A 16,940-nucleotide genomic window follows, 5' to 3' on the forward strand; every position below is an offset into this window, starting at 1 on the left:
TAATCATAAACACTACAGCTAAAATCTGACCTAAGCAATCTGCCAAATGCTGCGCAGGAGCTGGTGCCAGTTAGGATGACAATCTAATTCTCTCTTTTTCCAGAGCTGGATTTTATCCAGGGGACGATTTTTTTCTTTGAGTTATATTGTTTCAAAGCTAATTTGGGGCATTTTGCCTTTGGCTTGGAACATTTTCTAAATAATACAAAAACATCAATTTGGACACAGTGTCAATGCCATAATGTACTACTTTTATATAGTTTCTTATGAAAAACAATCCCTGTTACATCAGAGACAATTGTAGTAAAAGAAACAGTCCTAAAACACTTTCATGCTTTCAGGCATGTGGGAAATGTCACTCTGAACAGACCTGCAGAACCTATAGCAAACACAAAAGTTAACTTGGATCCTTTTCCTTTGGCACATCTGGCTAGAAAATGCAATTCCTTGCCCCTAGCCCAGTGCAGACGTTGGTTGTTGGGAAAGGCTGGAGCTGCTCTGTCCCCACTTTCTGCTGTGGGTTTCTGGCTTTTCCCCCCATCAAGGTCTGGACTCAGCAGTGCAGTGCACCTCGACTGAGTGCAAAAGGAAGGATTCCTTCTCCTTGAGTAAGAGCCATCTCAGCCCGGAGCTGCACAACTGCCAGATCTGGTGTATTCATCATGAACCCAACCAAGTCCCTGGTAAAACAATCCAGTCAGGTGCTGTCATCTGTAATTTTAATTTTAAAATTACTCTGAAATTAATTTTAAAATTTAAAGCAACTCAATTTCCAACTGCTTTTTGTTCTTCTTGCTAACGCCTTACTCTGAGGTTGAGAATCTTTCGATAGTCGGGCTTAATCACAAAATCCATTTATACGTTCCACAAGTCACTCTAATTTCAAGAGAATGCTTTGCTGACATTAAAATAGTGAAAACTCAGAGCTGTCTCCACGGAAGTGACTTCTAGATTTTCATTAAATACTTCCTGCCAGTGCTTTTATACTAGGCCACTGCCTCTTGGCACTACAGACCTGATGATGGCACAAGTTGCATTTCCTGAGGCACAAAAAATTCTGCTGGAAGCTGAGTCTCTCCCCTACAGACCCTTCTGAGCATTTCATGTACAAAGACACAGCCAAGCCTCGGAACCACTCTTTGAGCTGCAGAGCAAGTGCTTGCTTTCTATTATCAGTGATGAAGTGGCTAAGGAAAAAAGAGGGAAGAAAAAAAAAGAAAGATTTCTCAAAGTGAAGAGCATCATATCGAAACAGTAATAGAATTAGATCTGCGAGTTTTTGGGAGAGACTTGGTGCAGGCTAGATGACACCTGGGGAACCCTCATCCTTATCAGCTGTTAAGGTTCGCTCCTACAAGATATTAAGCAAAATACACCAGTCACAGTAATAATAATATGAATTTATGTGACTAGTCACTTTTTTCAAAACATGCTCCTTCTGGACTCAGCTACTCAGAGATTCAGACCTTCTTTGGGGTCCTCAGAAGGCTGGTACATGTTCTGGCAGGAAGGTGTTCTTTCATCCAAACACAGCAGGATACATACCGAAAGATTCATTCCCACTCTTTCTGTAATCACCCTGTCTGCTCCTTCTCACTCAAGGAGGCAGAGCTTGATGTTCTGCATGAAGGTTTTCCCCATCTCCTTTAGTCATAGTGGGTGAAAAGTGACGTGAGACTCTCACACCCTTCTGTCACAGAATTATAGAATGGCTGGGGATGGAAGAGACCTCAGGAGATCCTCTAGTCCAACGCAAGCAGCTTCACCCAGAGCAGGTTGCACAGGGTTGCATCCAGGCAGGTTGTGCCCATCTCCAGAGAAGGAGACCACAACATGTTTCAGTCCTCTTTCAGCCTCAACATAAAGAAGATTTCCCGCATATTCAGATGGAATTTCCTGTGGTCAGTCTGTGCCTGCTGCCCCTACTCTGTCTCTGGGCACCACTGAAAAGAGCCTGACCCCACCATCATGACACCTGCCCTTAAGATATTTGTATGTACCTTTAAGATTCCCCTCAGCATCCTCAAGGCTGAACAGACCCAGCTCCCTCAGCCCTTCCCCAAAAGGGAAATACTCCATGCTCCAGGGATCTATGGCTGTGACAGATCTCAGCCTATTAAAAGACTTATATTTCTGAAGACATTTAATTCTACTTTTTTTTTTGCATCTACAACAGCAAATGTGTGGGGTGTTTTTAAGTTTAATACATTTAAGTTGATTTATCTGAATTACAAACAGAACTTTCTGCAAAAGGCCCATGTCTGCAGAACAAGTCTTCTGATGACAGTTACAACATATTGACAATGCTTTTACTATCTCCATTAATATCCAGAAGATTGCAAAACAGTGTGAAATGAACTGAGGATTTACTATAGCTACAACGACAGTACCACTACTTGCAGGACTAGATGCTCAGGTTGGTTTTTCCACATTTAATCTCATCTGCCTCTAGTATTTATCTTAATGTTGGGAGAGACACAGCTCTTACATCCCTTCCATTCAGGATCAAAGCTACATTCATCTCAAGGTTTCATCCACACACAGACATTGTAATTATACTGAAGGTTATTCTACCATGTCTGAAATACATATCAGTCATGAAAACTGAAGTCTTATTTCCAAAAGCCCAGCAGGCATAGCAGGATAATTTAAGGGAAAACTCCAAAAGATACTCTCCACTAGAAGACCTCAAACAAAGATACAGACAGTTTTTTTCCTAGGTAAAAAAAACTTCTTTACATCCTAGGAATGTAAAATTTGCTATTTATATACTTAATTATGCCCACTACATATATATGTTCTGCATCAGTTGCAGCAAAAGCATTTTATTATAGATGCCTATCAATAGTTAAGACTTCCAGCTCATTTCACACTAGCTAGAAACAGCCTCAGTCATGTTAATGACTTTGAGGTTGGCCAACTTTCAACTAATAACCTAAAGATTAATAGACCTACATATCCAATTACTGTGTCCCTTCAAATGAACACTAACAGAAGACTTATTTTTGTATTTAGAGAGGAAAAGGGAAAAAAATAGCCAGGTTGGCAGAAGCTATGTATTTGGCATCTGTCTGAACTAGTAGATTTATTAGTTTAAAAAATAGTCTAAAAATTAGAATTGCCATGAAGTCAAACACCCAAAAACTTGAAATTCAATTCCAAATTTCTACTATAATCTTTGAAATTACATACATGACTCAACTGTCAAATTTTAGAAGTCCAGGAAAGGCTTGGTGGCCAATCAAAAAGATATTCAGTAAAAGCAAACTGTTATACAGCATAACAATCCTAACAAATGCCAGTAGTGATTGTGTGGCCCAACTTTACTTTCTTTTTCTTCAGCATCTACTGAAAAAGTACACAGACTATTTCACATTCTGTATTGAAACAGGTAAGTAATTTATGAGTAAACAGTTTTTAAGAGGAAAAAAAAGTATCTGGTAAACATGAACTGCAAAAATGAAAAACCTGCAAAGATTGTCAATGATGTGACTGCTAGTTAAAGTAACTGCTGATTTTATGGCACCAAGAGTGGAGAAATCAAACCTAAAAATAAAACAAAAAATTAAGTAATTATGATCTACTAATATGTATTTTAAATGAAAAATCTTGAATGAAATACAGCTTTGTTTAAACGCTAATAGATAGTCTGAGATTGTTTGCTTTTCTGTTTTCCCTAACTTAATTTGTTTCAAATTCATGAAAGTCTTGCTGTTACCAGATATATTCCCTTCCTAATGCTCCAGTGAGAAACAAGCTACCTATCCTGTGTGAAGATACAAAAGAGTACAAAATGGTGAAAAATTAATAATTTATCAGAATAACTGGACTGAAGGCATTAACAATTTATGACAAAATATGAATATACTGAGCAAACATTGTTTTTCCCTAGAGTTCTGTAAATTTATAAAAACACAAATGAGAAACAACACCTGTGTATTGCATAATTGTGCCCATATGCATTCACTGCCCATGAAACCCAGGTTCCTGCTGCCTCTGCTGTCCCTGGCAGATGGGACACCTGCTCTGCAGAGCAGAGTTACAAGTGTATTTTAATCTCAGTAGCACATGCAAAGGTATATTAAACCCCAAAGGCTCCATGTCTGTGTCCCAGTGGCACACATATCACATACCACTTAACAAAAAATCAACATCTCAAGGTTCCTGTTCAGTCTCAAGGTCTAAGAGAGCCAAAGAAGGATCATTTCTCTGCTGGTAGCCAAGGAGTGACCCTCAGTGACAAGAACTCAGAGTAACTCCAGCTCTGTAAGCTGATCCAAAGATGGGCTAACCCTGCTGAGCTCCTGGTGGTTTTCAAGCTTCATTCCTCTCTAAGTCAGGAACCAGTGCCCTCAATGATCAGATAGGGGAGGCTGGAAATTTAGATTGCAACATTTTACTCTCAGGTTCTTCATGTTCTTCCAGTACAGCCTATGTTGACTTTATTTAAGGTCTCTCACAACTGTGACACCTTTTTTTCCTAAGTGTTGCAACATGGTGAAGTCCTCTGAATACTGATGGAAGTGGTCAGACCCCCAAGGTGCTTCTTCTAACCACCACATCAAACACTGAACACAGCCTGACTCTCAGGAAGGACACCAGAGCCAAACCACTGACAATGTAACTTCTGCACAAACAAAATGATCCAACAATTCCTGTACAAATAGGCCCTCGTGTACCAGGTTAGCTGACATAATGGAGTAAATACACCAACACTTTGAAGACCCTGATTTTAACCATGTAGTATTCTCATTTACAAGAAGATCCAGCTGTATTCCTAAAATACTAAACACAATACTGTGGCAAGAAACCAGCTCCTTAACCCTTTGCACTTATTTCTTATCCAGTCCTTCCAGTCCTTCTGGAAAAGTGCAGCATCAGTGACAAGATTCTGTTTGTTAAGAATTGTTACTGCTTACTGCCAAAAAACACACACATACTTTGCTAGGCAGCAAACTTAATAGAAAAAAACATCATGTTATTTATGCCAGAATCATGTTGCCCACATGAAACATTTTGACATGGTGGTTCATTGACATTTAAGTATTTAAGAAAGAGCCGTGAGATTTTTTTGATGTTATTATACTCTCATAATTTCTAGGGAGCACTAGGCACCTTCTTGGCCCTTATGTTAAACACAAAAACTCTATCCTACATTGCCCTTCTGTTACTTCCCTGAAAAACTAAGCCTGATATTAGAAAATCAATATGTATTCATAACTACTTTGTAATTGTATAAGGAAAGAGACCACAAACTTTTGCATTGTTAAACAAGTTTATCTAAACAAAGCTATTAACAAAAAAGGACAGTCCATTTCTTCCAATCAAATCAAACCATCCATCTCCATGCAAATACAGACAAAAGTCAGATGGCTCCCCATGGATGACTCCTTCCTTACAGAGAATTTATCATCTGAAAGACAAAACTACAGGAATCTCCTAGAGTGAATAACCTCTAGCTATCCAAATAAAAATTAGAATCCTACTTTTTGCAACAAAGAAAAATTTATTACTTTTACCTCATTATTACTAAGACATTAGTACAGCTTTTTCAAAACATTCCAGTGGCCTTCCAAACTGCAAAACCTGCCAAATTCCTTGACTCAGTTGCCATAAAACATTTCTAAATTGCTGGAACCAGATCCAAATTTTGTTTTATAAAAGTATAAAAAGGATATGAGTAAAACCGTGAGTTGATTCATTGTGAATGGAACATATGTTAAAGGGTTTCCGGGTCCTGTTACTCATTAGGGGAAAATAGCGATCCAGAAACACGGATACATTATGGTGGCTCCACAGATTTAGTCTCATCCTATTGTTTTTGGTGGTTTTCCCTTTCATCTAATCATCTGCATCTGGATTTTCCCTAAGTAAACCCATGTATTCCAAAACCAAGTAAATGAAAGCAGTTCCATCAATAAAAGTGTGTACTTTGTCTAGTAATATTAACCACATGCTTTCCTCTTTGTCAATGGAGCAAATTGGACCACAGAGAAAACAAACCTTTGGAATTCTCAACAATTCAACTACATTACTATGAAATTTGGAGTATTTTTATCATTTGAGAAGACAGTAATGTAACTTACAATTTAATTTATAGATAGGTTGTACAAAGAGCTAGAAAATATTCTCAAGGGTTTTTTTAATATTATCCAGAATATTTCAGTTTCCTGTGACTTTTACAGCTTAGCAAATATTTACAGGCTGTTCAGTAGTTCATACCTTCCACATAATCAACCAAGCAAACACCATGATACTCATAATTAAATATTTGATAAAACATGTCTTTTGCTACAGGAACATTTGCAGCACTGCTCAGTGGATAACCCAGTTCAGGTGTGGGATTTCTACCACACACACATAACAAAACTCCTGCCTTTCCATATGGGCCTTCCAAGACTTCTGGGAGCATATCTCCACAGGTTCACATAGGAAATTCTGGGAATGCACAGGTAGAGTAACAACTCCTCTGCAGCTCAGCCCCATCCTCGCTGGGAAGCAGCCAGAACAGCAGCTCCCATCCATGACCCCACTCAGCTCTTCCCTTATCTGCCCATGTTGAGCTCCTTGCCTACCCTGAAAGCAGCTCCAAGCTCTGCTCAGAGGGTTTTGGGAAGTGAACTAGACAATACCTGGGCAGGCGTAGGAGTGAAGCCAGCAAAAGGACAAGCAGTGAATTCACGTTCATCCGCCCTTCCTGGAGTCTCAGCAGTCCCAGAGCTGCAGATTAATGGAAGGTAACACAAGGCTTTACATTTGTTTGGCACAGTTGTTTTTTCTTGGGTATTTTGGTGTTGGTGGAATTTTTGTTTGGTTGGTTTTTTTTGTTATTAAAGGCTGGAATTACAGATAAGTACGAAATAAGTTGAATTCTTATTACAGCTTGTGATGTTCATGCAAAGTGCAACTGCATTTTCTGAATCTCAGGAAGAGAGTTCAAGTTTGGGTTATGCTGGGGGATTGAAAGCTGTTTTGACCTCATTTGAAACAAACAACATTTCCATGCTTTTACTGTCAGTTTTCAAAAAAGCACGGGGCGGTAATTTGTTTTTGGGTTTTTTTGGTGGGTTTTTTTTGTTTTGTTTTGTTAGTATTTTTAGCTTTCAAACAAAACCAAAAGTGATCTATTGCTTTGGAGCACCATGTGGGAGGGAAGTATTGCTAAAAAATATCCCAAAATCCTCCTCAAAATAAACCCTGCAATCTCTTCTGCCCCACCACTTGTGGGTTTGTTTTTGCCAGCACACTGACTTTTTAAAAACGATTTTTTAGTTCCTTTTGTTCCTATTTGACTAATGTAGAACAAATATTTACTCTCAAACAGAAACATAAAGCCAATGCATTCTTTGAATTGTTTTGCTGACTCCGCTCCTTCCACAACATAGTTTGGTTTTTAATGCTCACCACCCATATCAAGCTGCTTTCAGGCAGCAGCACAAGAAACTTCAGGATTTCACTTAATATTCAGTATTCTTCTCCTTAAGGAATGGTCGTGTCATATTTCAACTTTTGCTTTGTATTTCCCATTGTCATGTGTCTCTGGTGTTTTTTAAGACACAATTTAGGCAGAACATATTTCTGTGGCACTCAGAGCAGCAAAAATGTGCTTTTAGTAAATAAAAAGAAGATGACAACAGGGAAAAATGAATGGAAGAACCAAAAAGGGATAAATATTAGCAAGCAGGGTGTAATTGTCACTCCAAATTCTCATTTTCAGTCTAAAATGTTTATAAAAAAGTGGAATCTTAGCAATTATAACTGGGTGTTTTTGTTTTTGTAGCTAAGTGATTATATTTGACACAGCTTGAAGCCAGTTATGTTTATACAAGTGCGTGGGTTTAAGAAGGAGAACCAAAGTTTGCCAAAAGCAATTGAACCGTAAAAGTTTTAATATTACACCAGAAGAGGAGAAACACAGACACTGATGCTGTGCTCTAACTAGATAGCTGAAAAAGAAAGCTGGGATTTTGCTGGTCATACTTTCTTAGAAATGGCATTTCCACAATACTTCAAAGAAAACCCTTTTTGTACTAAAGCCACTTCTAAAGCAGCAGCCATCAGAGGAAGCAGGATGAGACGCCAGAAGCAGGCAGAGGAAGGACAGACCACAGAGCCAGAAGATGTCTGCTCTGTCAGAGCCTCTCCAACATTCCCTCCTTTAAACACTCAGCTGGAGATTTTCCTCCTGAAGACTTTAACAAGACGGAGCTGTACACCACTCTGCCTTCTGCAAGCCATGTCCCCCGGGCTGGCTCTCAGGAGGCCGAGCGCGGAGCTGACTCAGGACAGCCATGGACTCTCCTCAGGGAGCAAAGAGTGCCAGCAACTAAAAACTGAGAGGAAACAGAAAGCACGTCCCAGCCTGACAGCAGATGGTTTTCAAATTCTGGCCATTTCAGAGGCAAAGGGGAGGGAGAGAAAGGGAAGGTAATGCTGCTGAGAAGAGGTGACAAAGCAGCCAGTCCTGCAGCTGCTTCCAAGGGTGAGGAGGTGAAGGACATGTCAATTTTGCTATGACTGTAGAACTGAATTTCAACACAATAAAAGAAGAAAAGAAGAAAAAGAACAGAATAATTCTGAATATAAAGTTCTATGGAAGAACAGCTTTGGGTGAACATGAAACTGTGATTTGAGAAGAACTATGAATATTGTAAGTGAAGCAATGGTATTCACTCAAAGAGGTGAAAACTTTTTCATTAGTTATTTACTGTATGATCCTCATACTGTATTTAAAATGAGGAAAAAAGCTGTCAGATCATCAAAGAGAGCAGCCAGGAAATCCAAGCTACCCTCATGAAAAATGTCCTTTACTGTTGTTTATTTTGTTTAGACATCATTAAGCATTAGCATGATGAAAGATCAATCAAAAAACAGGAGAATGCACACAACATAAACAGTTTGTGTTCATTCAAAGAATATGGCTGAAAGCAAGACTGAGGAAGTGATGCTGTTTATCATTCTCATCCCATGTGAGACCAGCTATCTCATTCCTCAGGGAAATCAGTTCAACCTTTTAACTGACAATCAAACCCAACCTTCAAACTATTAAACTAAGAAAGAGTGGTTCTAACATGCATTATCCATCTTCTTTTTTGAGTCTTAATCCCATTTGCTCTGGTTCTACCCACAGAATATATGGAGAACATGCTGGTTTTATTGCAGCCTTACCATACCTGAAGACTATTATGATGTCTTCTCATTTTTCTCTCTGCTAAACAACTGAAATCCCTACCCCAACGTCTCACAGGTTGTATCTTTAGAACTTTTGAACTTTCCTTTTGCTTTTGTACTGAAATCTCTTTTATGGTCCAAATTATCCCTCAAGTACAGGGCCCCACAATGCTCTAGATGAGGCCCTCTCAAGGTTATTTGGGCCCTGAGGATTATTTGACATCTCTTATTCCCAGTGAAGTGCTTGCCTGTTACCCTGGCAAAGGCTTGCCATTAGTCCTTCAGCCTTGGCCAAGACATGGCCACCACTTCTCACACCTTGGAGTGCATACATTTATTTGATTATTGTATGAAGCCATTTGACTATTGCTGTAGGTAAGCAACAACATGAAAGGTAACACTTTTACCTTTAATTACTTCTATTACTTAAACATGGGTAAGAGACGCCAGGGATGACATTTTATAATGTCACTGGCCTTCAGCCTCTGCATAAGTACCATTAAAAAACTTCTCAGGGTTTCATCACCAAATTTATCATACCAAAGATGAAAAACAAGTGGGGAACATTTACCCCCATTGGCTAGAAAAATAAACCTTTCTGTCATCTGGGCATGAGACAAGATGACAAAAAAGCTGCAAACATCCCAGCTGGTGGCAATCTGAAGAAAGTGCTTTGCTGCAGGTTGAGAGACCCCTTCCCACATGCCAATATACTGCAGAAGGCTTGCCAACTCTCCCTCATGTTCTAGCAGTCAGTTTTATGAAAAGCAGAATGATGGAAAGGGAAGGATTTGCAAGCAGATGATACAAATGATGTGCTTAGGAGTCCAGGAACTACCTTCAGCCTGGACTTGCTATGCTTCTGATGAAGCATTGGTAGAGTAACAGGGGGGAAAACATTGACATTACTGATATTACTGCACATCACTTTAATCAGAGAAACTGCTCTGTGTCTGCCTGAAGTATTAGCAGTGACTATATATATATATATATATATATATAGTTCAGCTGACCTTATCCTTTCATGATTAAAAAAGTTGTGATGAGGAAACACATCTATGCTAATATGACAAACTAGGAGGTTGTAAAGAAGTGGTCACGACAAAGCCTAATTATGGAGCAGCAATTATTGGCTCCTTTCTGTCAGTCCTGAACTGTTACATAAGTTCAGGCAGGAGGAAAAAACACAGAGGGAAGAGACCCTATACAGGCCCTTCACAATCAGCTCATCTCCACAGAATGACACGGATCTCTTGGTTCGCACATACCTTGGCACAGCTGCCAAGGACATCCCTCTCCCTCCTCCCCATGCATGGGAGCTGACCCCGTCTTATTTCATCTGCTGAGCCATTGTGCCTGGAAGAGTCATGTTAATGCAAAAGATCTCTGTTTCTTGTTAGTATTTGAATGCCAAGCAGTTCAGCAGCTGAATCCTAAGTAGCTCAGCCATGCATGGGTAGAATTAACTTCAGCTGGCCAAGAAGGGAACACCAGAGCTCTTAACCAAGGATTTGACAGACTTAGCAATAAAGAAGTCTGTGCAGAGCTTGTCCTAAATTCCTTTTTCTTTCTTCTTACTTTTCACAGAAAATGTGAGACAATATACAATTAAACAATACAATTTTCAATATAAACAAACCACAATTTTCACAGGAAATTAATGATCCTCATTAAAGATTTAGATCTAATTATGTTGAGTTATATTTAAGTGGAAAAAAATCAAATTCCTAAGGAATCTCTCTGATGTATATCAAGGAGTAGCAGTTTAATTTAGACAGTAGCTATAACATACCATCCAAATAATAAGAAACCTGGAAAAGTCAGGACAAAAGGTAATTCTGACATTGTTAAGAGTTCAAGTTCCAAAGGTATTCCTCCTACTTCTCTTTTTAGACTGGCATGAGGTAAAGTCATATATTCTGTGAGAGGACAAGATGCAAAATCAAATGTAAATAAAAAACTCCTGTTGATGCCCTGTCCACTTCCTCCCTTCCAAGATGCTTGCAGGGTGCTTTCATCTTAACTATTTCCTGATTAGAGAACTTGCCATCCCTTAGGCCAGGCTGGATGCTCTCCTTCAAACGAGTCACCAACACAGAGAAAACAATAACTGGAGAGTCACTTTCTGGGATACTGAGATGACTTTCAGTGCAGTCTGTACAAGTGAAAGAAGCACACTCAAGTGTGCAAGTAGGTATTTCAAATCAGATGATTATTTCTGGTGGGTTTTTTTGTTTGTTTGGTGGTTTTTTGGGTTTTTTTAAATCTCTGTCTTTCCTGAAAGCTGTGGTTTTACAAAAAGTTAAAGTTAACCCAGGCTGCTGCTGAGAGAGACTGATGTCATCCCTGATCCCTCATTTCCATTACTTCCTTTGGGCCAAAATTAGCATTTCTGGGCCATGAGTGAGCCAGAGGAGGAGGGCATGGAGCCAGCTCACCACGTGCCAGTGAGAGCTTCTGCTGGTGCCTCTGCAGGGCAAGAGCAAGGAAGGGAGAATGAGCTGGATCATATCTTGTAATTGCAGCCTACATTTAGATTTAAAGTCACTGTGAAACAGCAGTCTCTGGAGTAGGTGTCACACAATGGTGACACTGCACATGGTCTAGTCCTACATATATGTGTGTATAAAGATGTACATATATATATATCTCCACACAGCTATACATGCACATAGGAGATTATCCCCATGTTGCTGTGAGTGGAAGCATGACAGCTCCCAGAGGACAAGTGGTGGGAGAAAACATCTCTCTCTCCTGGGTCAGGCACTCAGGGTATGGCAGGAAGGCTGCAGCTCCTTCCCAGCTCCTCAGAAAGCAGCCCCTATTCCTGTGGGGTTTCCCTTGTTTATCTGAAGGACTCAGTAGCTATGTGGGAGCAGAAACAAGGCTGGTTTTATTATCAGTATGCTCAGCTTCTGGAGCATGATTTGGACAGAGAAATTTGGGGCTGCATAGGAACACCTAAGGAAAAACACCTGAAAGAAAAAATGGCAATTATGAAAAATATATGCAAAATACTTCTGTGTATTACATGTGAAACAGACTCAGACACTCTAACCTGCTGGAATTATCAGAGGCAATGTCACCAATAGCCTAAATTTCATAATTATTTTCAAACCAAAGCAAAAGCTGCAAGCAGGCTCACCTTTAGCTTTCTCCTCCCTGGGGCAGTGCATTCCTAGCTGGGGTGTTATCCTGCAGCTCTGTGGAAAACATTATTTCCTCTGGTAACAATGCAGCACTGTGCTTTTAAAGACTACAAGGCAGCCATGCAAAGAGTGGGAAAGTTCATTCTGAATAATTCTGCAAGAATTAGACAGTCCTGTAGTCTTTCATGTGTCACATTAGGGACGTTGTTTATTTTGTCTTCTGAAATTTGGTTTAAGGTCAATAAATACAACATTAGTAGAGACTATCATAACTACCATTTCCTTTTTATGTATTTTTTTATTTGTGCTCCTACTTGGTAATTAAATAGAAGAAAGTGCAACTAGATAAGCAAAAGTTGTAACAGAGGAATGCACACAGTTATCCACATCTCACATTCCAAGGGGAATTATTTAATTTTTTGATGTATTTTAACCCTCAGGACATTGTTCTCCAGGTGAAATTGAATACATTACAATTCCTACTGCAGCCTCCTTTCTTAGAAGTAAGATTCCAGTTTATTATTCTCTCCTTACAGAAGCAGACTACATACATACACTCACACTGTAATTTAATAAATTTAATAAAGATATTTACTGGAAAAACAGTTGGCAAGTATTTTGATTTGTGCTGACAACCAAGAGGAGTGACCAATTTTAAAAATACCTTCTGGCAAGGTTTTGAAATCCACGAGCAGCATGACAAATGAAAGCATGTAACAAAAAACAAAACAAAACAAAACACAAAACCACCATCACCACAAAAAAAAACCAGAACAGTAAATCCTAACACTCAAACAAACAGAAAGAACCCATACTCTTTAAGGATGGAGTGTGGAAAGGTAGTTGGTGTTTCCAGTTTATAAGAAAAATGGAAATGCAGCTGAAGCAATAGGAAGAACTCTCCCCTGAAGGCTTTTACAATTTCCCTGCAATGGGTTAATATAGTGTATTTCTATATATTGTTTATATAATACATGTATAAATGCATGCATTTATATCTGACCTGCTGTCCATAACACAGTTTAAGTTCCTGTATCTTTTCTACCCCACAACTCACACTCAGCTAAACCAATTCAGCAATTGGAAGCACTCCCTAGTTCACTTAGTGCTTCTGTTTCTACACCAAAATCCAACAGCTCAGGAAAAGCTGAAAATCCTCACCAGGGCTCAGGAAAAGTGGGCAAGCTTCCCTAAATTAAGCAGAGAAACCTCAGGTCCCCTGATGAGACCCAGGGGTATGTGTCACACAGGGATCTCAGTGCCAGGGACAAGGCAGTACAGGGAGACTGTATCTGAGTGTCCTTTCACAGCATGGCTTCTCTCAAACATCCTCCACTGACCCAAGAAGAACAACTGGTACACACTTTTATGTATGTATGTGTGTGTGTGTACATACATACATACATATATATATATGTGTGTGTGTGTGTTTATACATATATACACATATATATGTATGTATATGTACATACATAGTGAGATAGATAAACACAAGCATATTCTGCAGAATATCACAATAGCAACAAAAGCAATGACCACCACCAGCTAGCCATCTTTAAAAAAGCTGGGGTCAATTCTTCCCAGATCTGTTTGTGATCAGCAAATGAGGTTGCTTGAATTAAAAAATTTAGACGTTTCCACCATTTTGCAACTGAGAGACTCTCTCAGTTGTAGGCTTGTTGAACATATGGTTTTATTCCTGAACTACACTTGCAGTACATTTCACTATATTAGGTCAGACCTCACTACTGTGCAGGGGAGAAGACTAGTTACAAATTCATTTTAAGTCAAGAAATCCTACCCGATGTTGTATTTGTTAATATCCTAGTGACGTGAAGAGGTGTAAGCACCTATGTGCTATACGGTTGCTAGCAAGGTCAATAGTGAAAGGGAAGCATCTCCAGAGGGTTGCTCCTTGCACTTAAAATCCTTAATCCCTGTCCAGTCCATTATATTTCATTGCATTTAAGGTCTTTAACTGTCAACAAAATCAGCAATTCTCTGGACAGGAAGGTAAGGGGAGGCGTGTAAATATATTTACAACTGATCTCTTCCTACCAGCACCTGCAGCACCCTGTGGTATTTTGCTAGGGATCTTGGATACAGTTTTGAAGAAAGCATAGAAGTATTTACCAAGGCTCTCATTTAGTTCCACCTTGCCTCTCTGCTTAATACAAAAAGCTAACATAAACTCCAGCTGCTCAATGTATCACAAGCCCTTGTAAAGAACACATAAATGGACACTTGCCTAAATTAAACAGCAACCACGTGGTGGTCTGCACTGGGTGAATGTGATGTGTTTATGGACAGCACTTTCTAAAATACACTTTACCTCTCCAACTTTTAATAATATTTAACTTATCTCGTTCTTTCAACAAAAACTATTTAGGTAAAACAATACAGGAATAATCATCCTGTTCCAAACACTAATGAATCTTTCTGGGAGGTCACCTACCATACAAGCAACATGTAGCCAAACAGCAATTATTCAACCTGCCCCAGTGATGAAGAACTACATTCCTTACGAAAATAGCTTCAGCTTATTATCAAGTCTTCGAACTATTTTTGAGACTTAAAGAGCAACAAGAAGTCAGACAAAGACTGATACCAGTAAACAAATATCAACAAGAAACAGAGAACATGGGTTGTGTACACTGTCTGCCTTAGGGGTAAATGAAGGAGCTCCACAAGGTGCTCTGCATCTTCAGGGGTCTGCACTTCCATTGGGACTTTTGGCATGGAAATAGACACACTTAAATCCCTGAACTTTTCCACTGGATTCAATGCAAGCACACGTGTGTAACGACCTCTGCCTAATTGCATCTCATGGGCAAACCCATTTTTATAGGTGCTCATTTCCCACCGGAGTCATTTGAGTGCTGTTGCAGGTTTACAGTTTCCAGTCATCTTTACTTAAATTTCCTCTACATTCTATGGAAATTATTGCTCTATTATACTACCTCAGAATGATAAAGACATAAAATGTATTCAATATGTAATATGGTAAGAGTATATAATAAAAAACCCAAAACAACTGAGTTTGATTAAAAAGCAGCCTTTAAGGAGATCACCTTACAATACAGTATTTCATATAGGGATTTCTGCTGAAGAAAGTAGTATTAGTCAGTTATCTCTATCTATATTTCCTGGCCAAACCTGAAATGTAAAAGAATCAGGTTTTGGAAATAAATCCAAGCCACTGGTCGTCCCTGGACTTCCTATCAATATCCCAAATTCCTCGTATTGTTTAAATGTAAGATTCATCTTTAAACAGATTAGTAAATTATCAGTTAAACCCAAACACTTCAACTTCCCAGAAATTACTGTCTCTAGCATGCACCTTTTTCAAAGATACAAGGAAAAAAAAATTCCCAAATTCTATCTCTAGTTCCCCATGTGATGGCTTCCAAGCCACTATATAATCAGTTTCTTTTCCAGTCTTGATAACATTTTATTTTGATGGAACTTTTATTTGTTGTTTTAAAATTTTAAACAGTGACAATAAAACTAATTATTTTTAGTTTATTGAAGATTAAGAACCTCAGTTACTCAAATGCACAACATCTTAATTAGTTAGGCATGGAGAGCAGCAGCCTAAATGAAAATCTCACAGCTGAATGAACTCACATTCGGTATGCAAATAATTTTCTATGTGACCAATACGGCAAACTACTCATAAATCAGATAACTAAAATTATACAGCAATGCCCAGAAGAACACCACTAAGAATTTTATATCATAAACCTCATTTACTGATAATCTGTCTCTGCCATCCTTCTTCCATTTCCAGTCTCTTTCCAAAGATGTTTTCCCTGAATACCATAAGCCATGAATGCTCTGAAACAGCCAAGCAAAGATGTTGTGACAGACCTTTTTGTAAGCACTAACTAAACCCAAAGTAGGAGTACACTACATGCAAACGCAAAGAATTATTATCTTGTTTTAAGCCTCCAGAAAAAAATCCTTTAATTCAGAAGAATTACTAATTTTATAGGGTTGGAAGGTGAGGCAGGCCATTTGAGTTCTAGCAGTGACACTGCTCTGACTAAATGCCAGTGCTTACAAAGCAGTCATCTGTATCTCAGCTAGCTGCCCCAGGCTCAATGCACAGTCAATGGAGAAATTCCTAAAATAGATGTCTAGAATAGATCAGATTAATCACATCCTAGAGAAACCAATTTGCATCCCCTGACTGTACAGAAGGTCTACTGGGAAGGAGCTCAGCTGCAGACCTGCTCTGCCGTGTATGACTCACGTCAGGCAGAATGCATCCCACTCTAAGTGCCTATCAGCTTTCACATGCCTTTCATTTGGAAATCTGATCCCATGCTTATTAAAATGAAAGTGAAAAAGAGCTTTCTCATTGCAATAACATATTTAAATGCAGTTAGAAAGGTGTTTAGTGATATGTTATACTCACATATATTTACTTGTGCTATTATTATTTATTATTTTCATGTCATCTTTTAACAGTGCTTAACCAGTTTTGCTGAGAACAGGAGTGAGAGAACTATCTAGACATGCATTTTCTGAGGAACCTATTAACTGGCACCACAATGCCACAGTGGAGATCCCATAGAGCCTCCTCAGTTTCAGACTCACTCAGCATTCACATGAGGC

At 39.0% G+C, this 16,940-nt stretch overlaps 1 protein-coding gene and 1 long non-coding RNA gene across 5 annotated transcripts in view; one reads left to right on the forward strand and one right to left on the reverse strand.

Annotated features, from left to right (window-relative positions):
* The window catches only part of AFAP1 (actin filament associated protein 1), a 109,483-nt gene that overhangs the window by 79,493 nt on the left and 13,050 nt on the right, over positions 1 to 16,940 (reverse strand). Inside the window, exon 1 of one of the 4 annotated variants that reach the window (XM_064418761.1) lies at positions 6,633 to 6,651. The exons of 1 other annotated variant lie outside the window; for it this stretch is intronic. The gene's annotated coding sequence lies outside the window, so the exon portion shown is untranslated. Of the gene's footprint in view, positions 1 to 1,466; positions 1,486 to 1,545; positions 1,569 to 6,632; positions 6,652 to 16,940 lie in introns of those variants that run through there. 2 more of the 4 variants (XM_064418760.1, XM_064418757.1) reach the window with 2 other exon arrangements.
* LOC135299552 (uncharacterized) lies at positions 1,485 to 6,415 on the forward strand. Its single transcript, XR_010361521.1, has 3 exons — positions 1,485 to 1,901; positions 2,336 to 2,416; positions 6,298 to 6,415. It is a non-coding gene; the product is annotated as an uncharacterized LOC135299552 (long non-coding RNA).

Source organism: Passer domesticus, chromosome 4 (assembly GCF_036417665.1).
Source record: "Passer domesticus isolate bPasDom1 chromosome 4, bPasDom1.hap1, whole genome shotgun sequence".
Classification (NCBI taxonomy): domain Eukaryota; kingdom Metazoa; phylum Chordata; class Aves; order Passeriformes; family Passeridae; genus Passer; species Passer domesticus.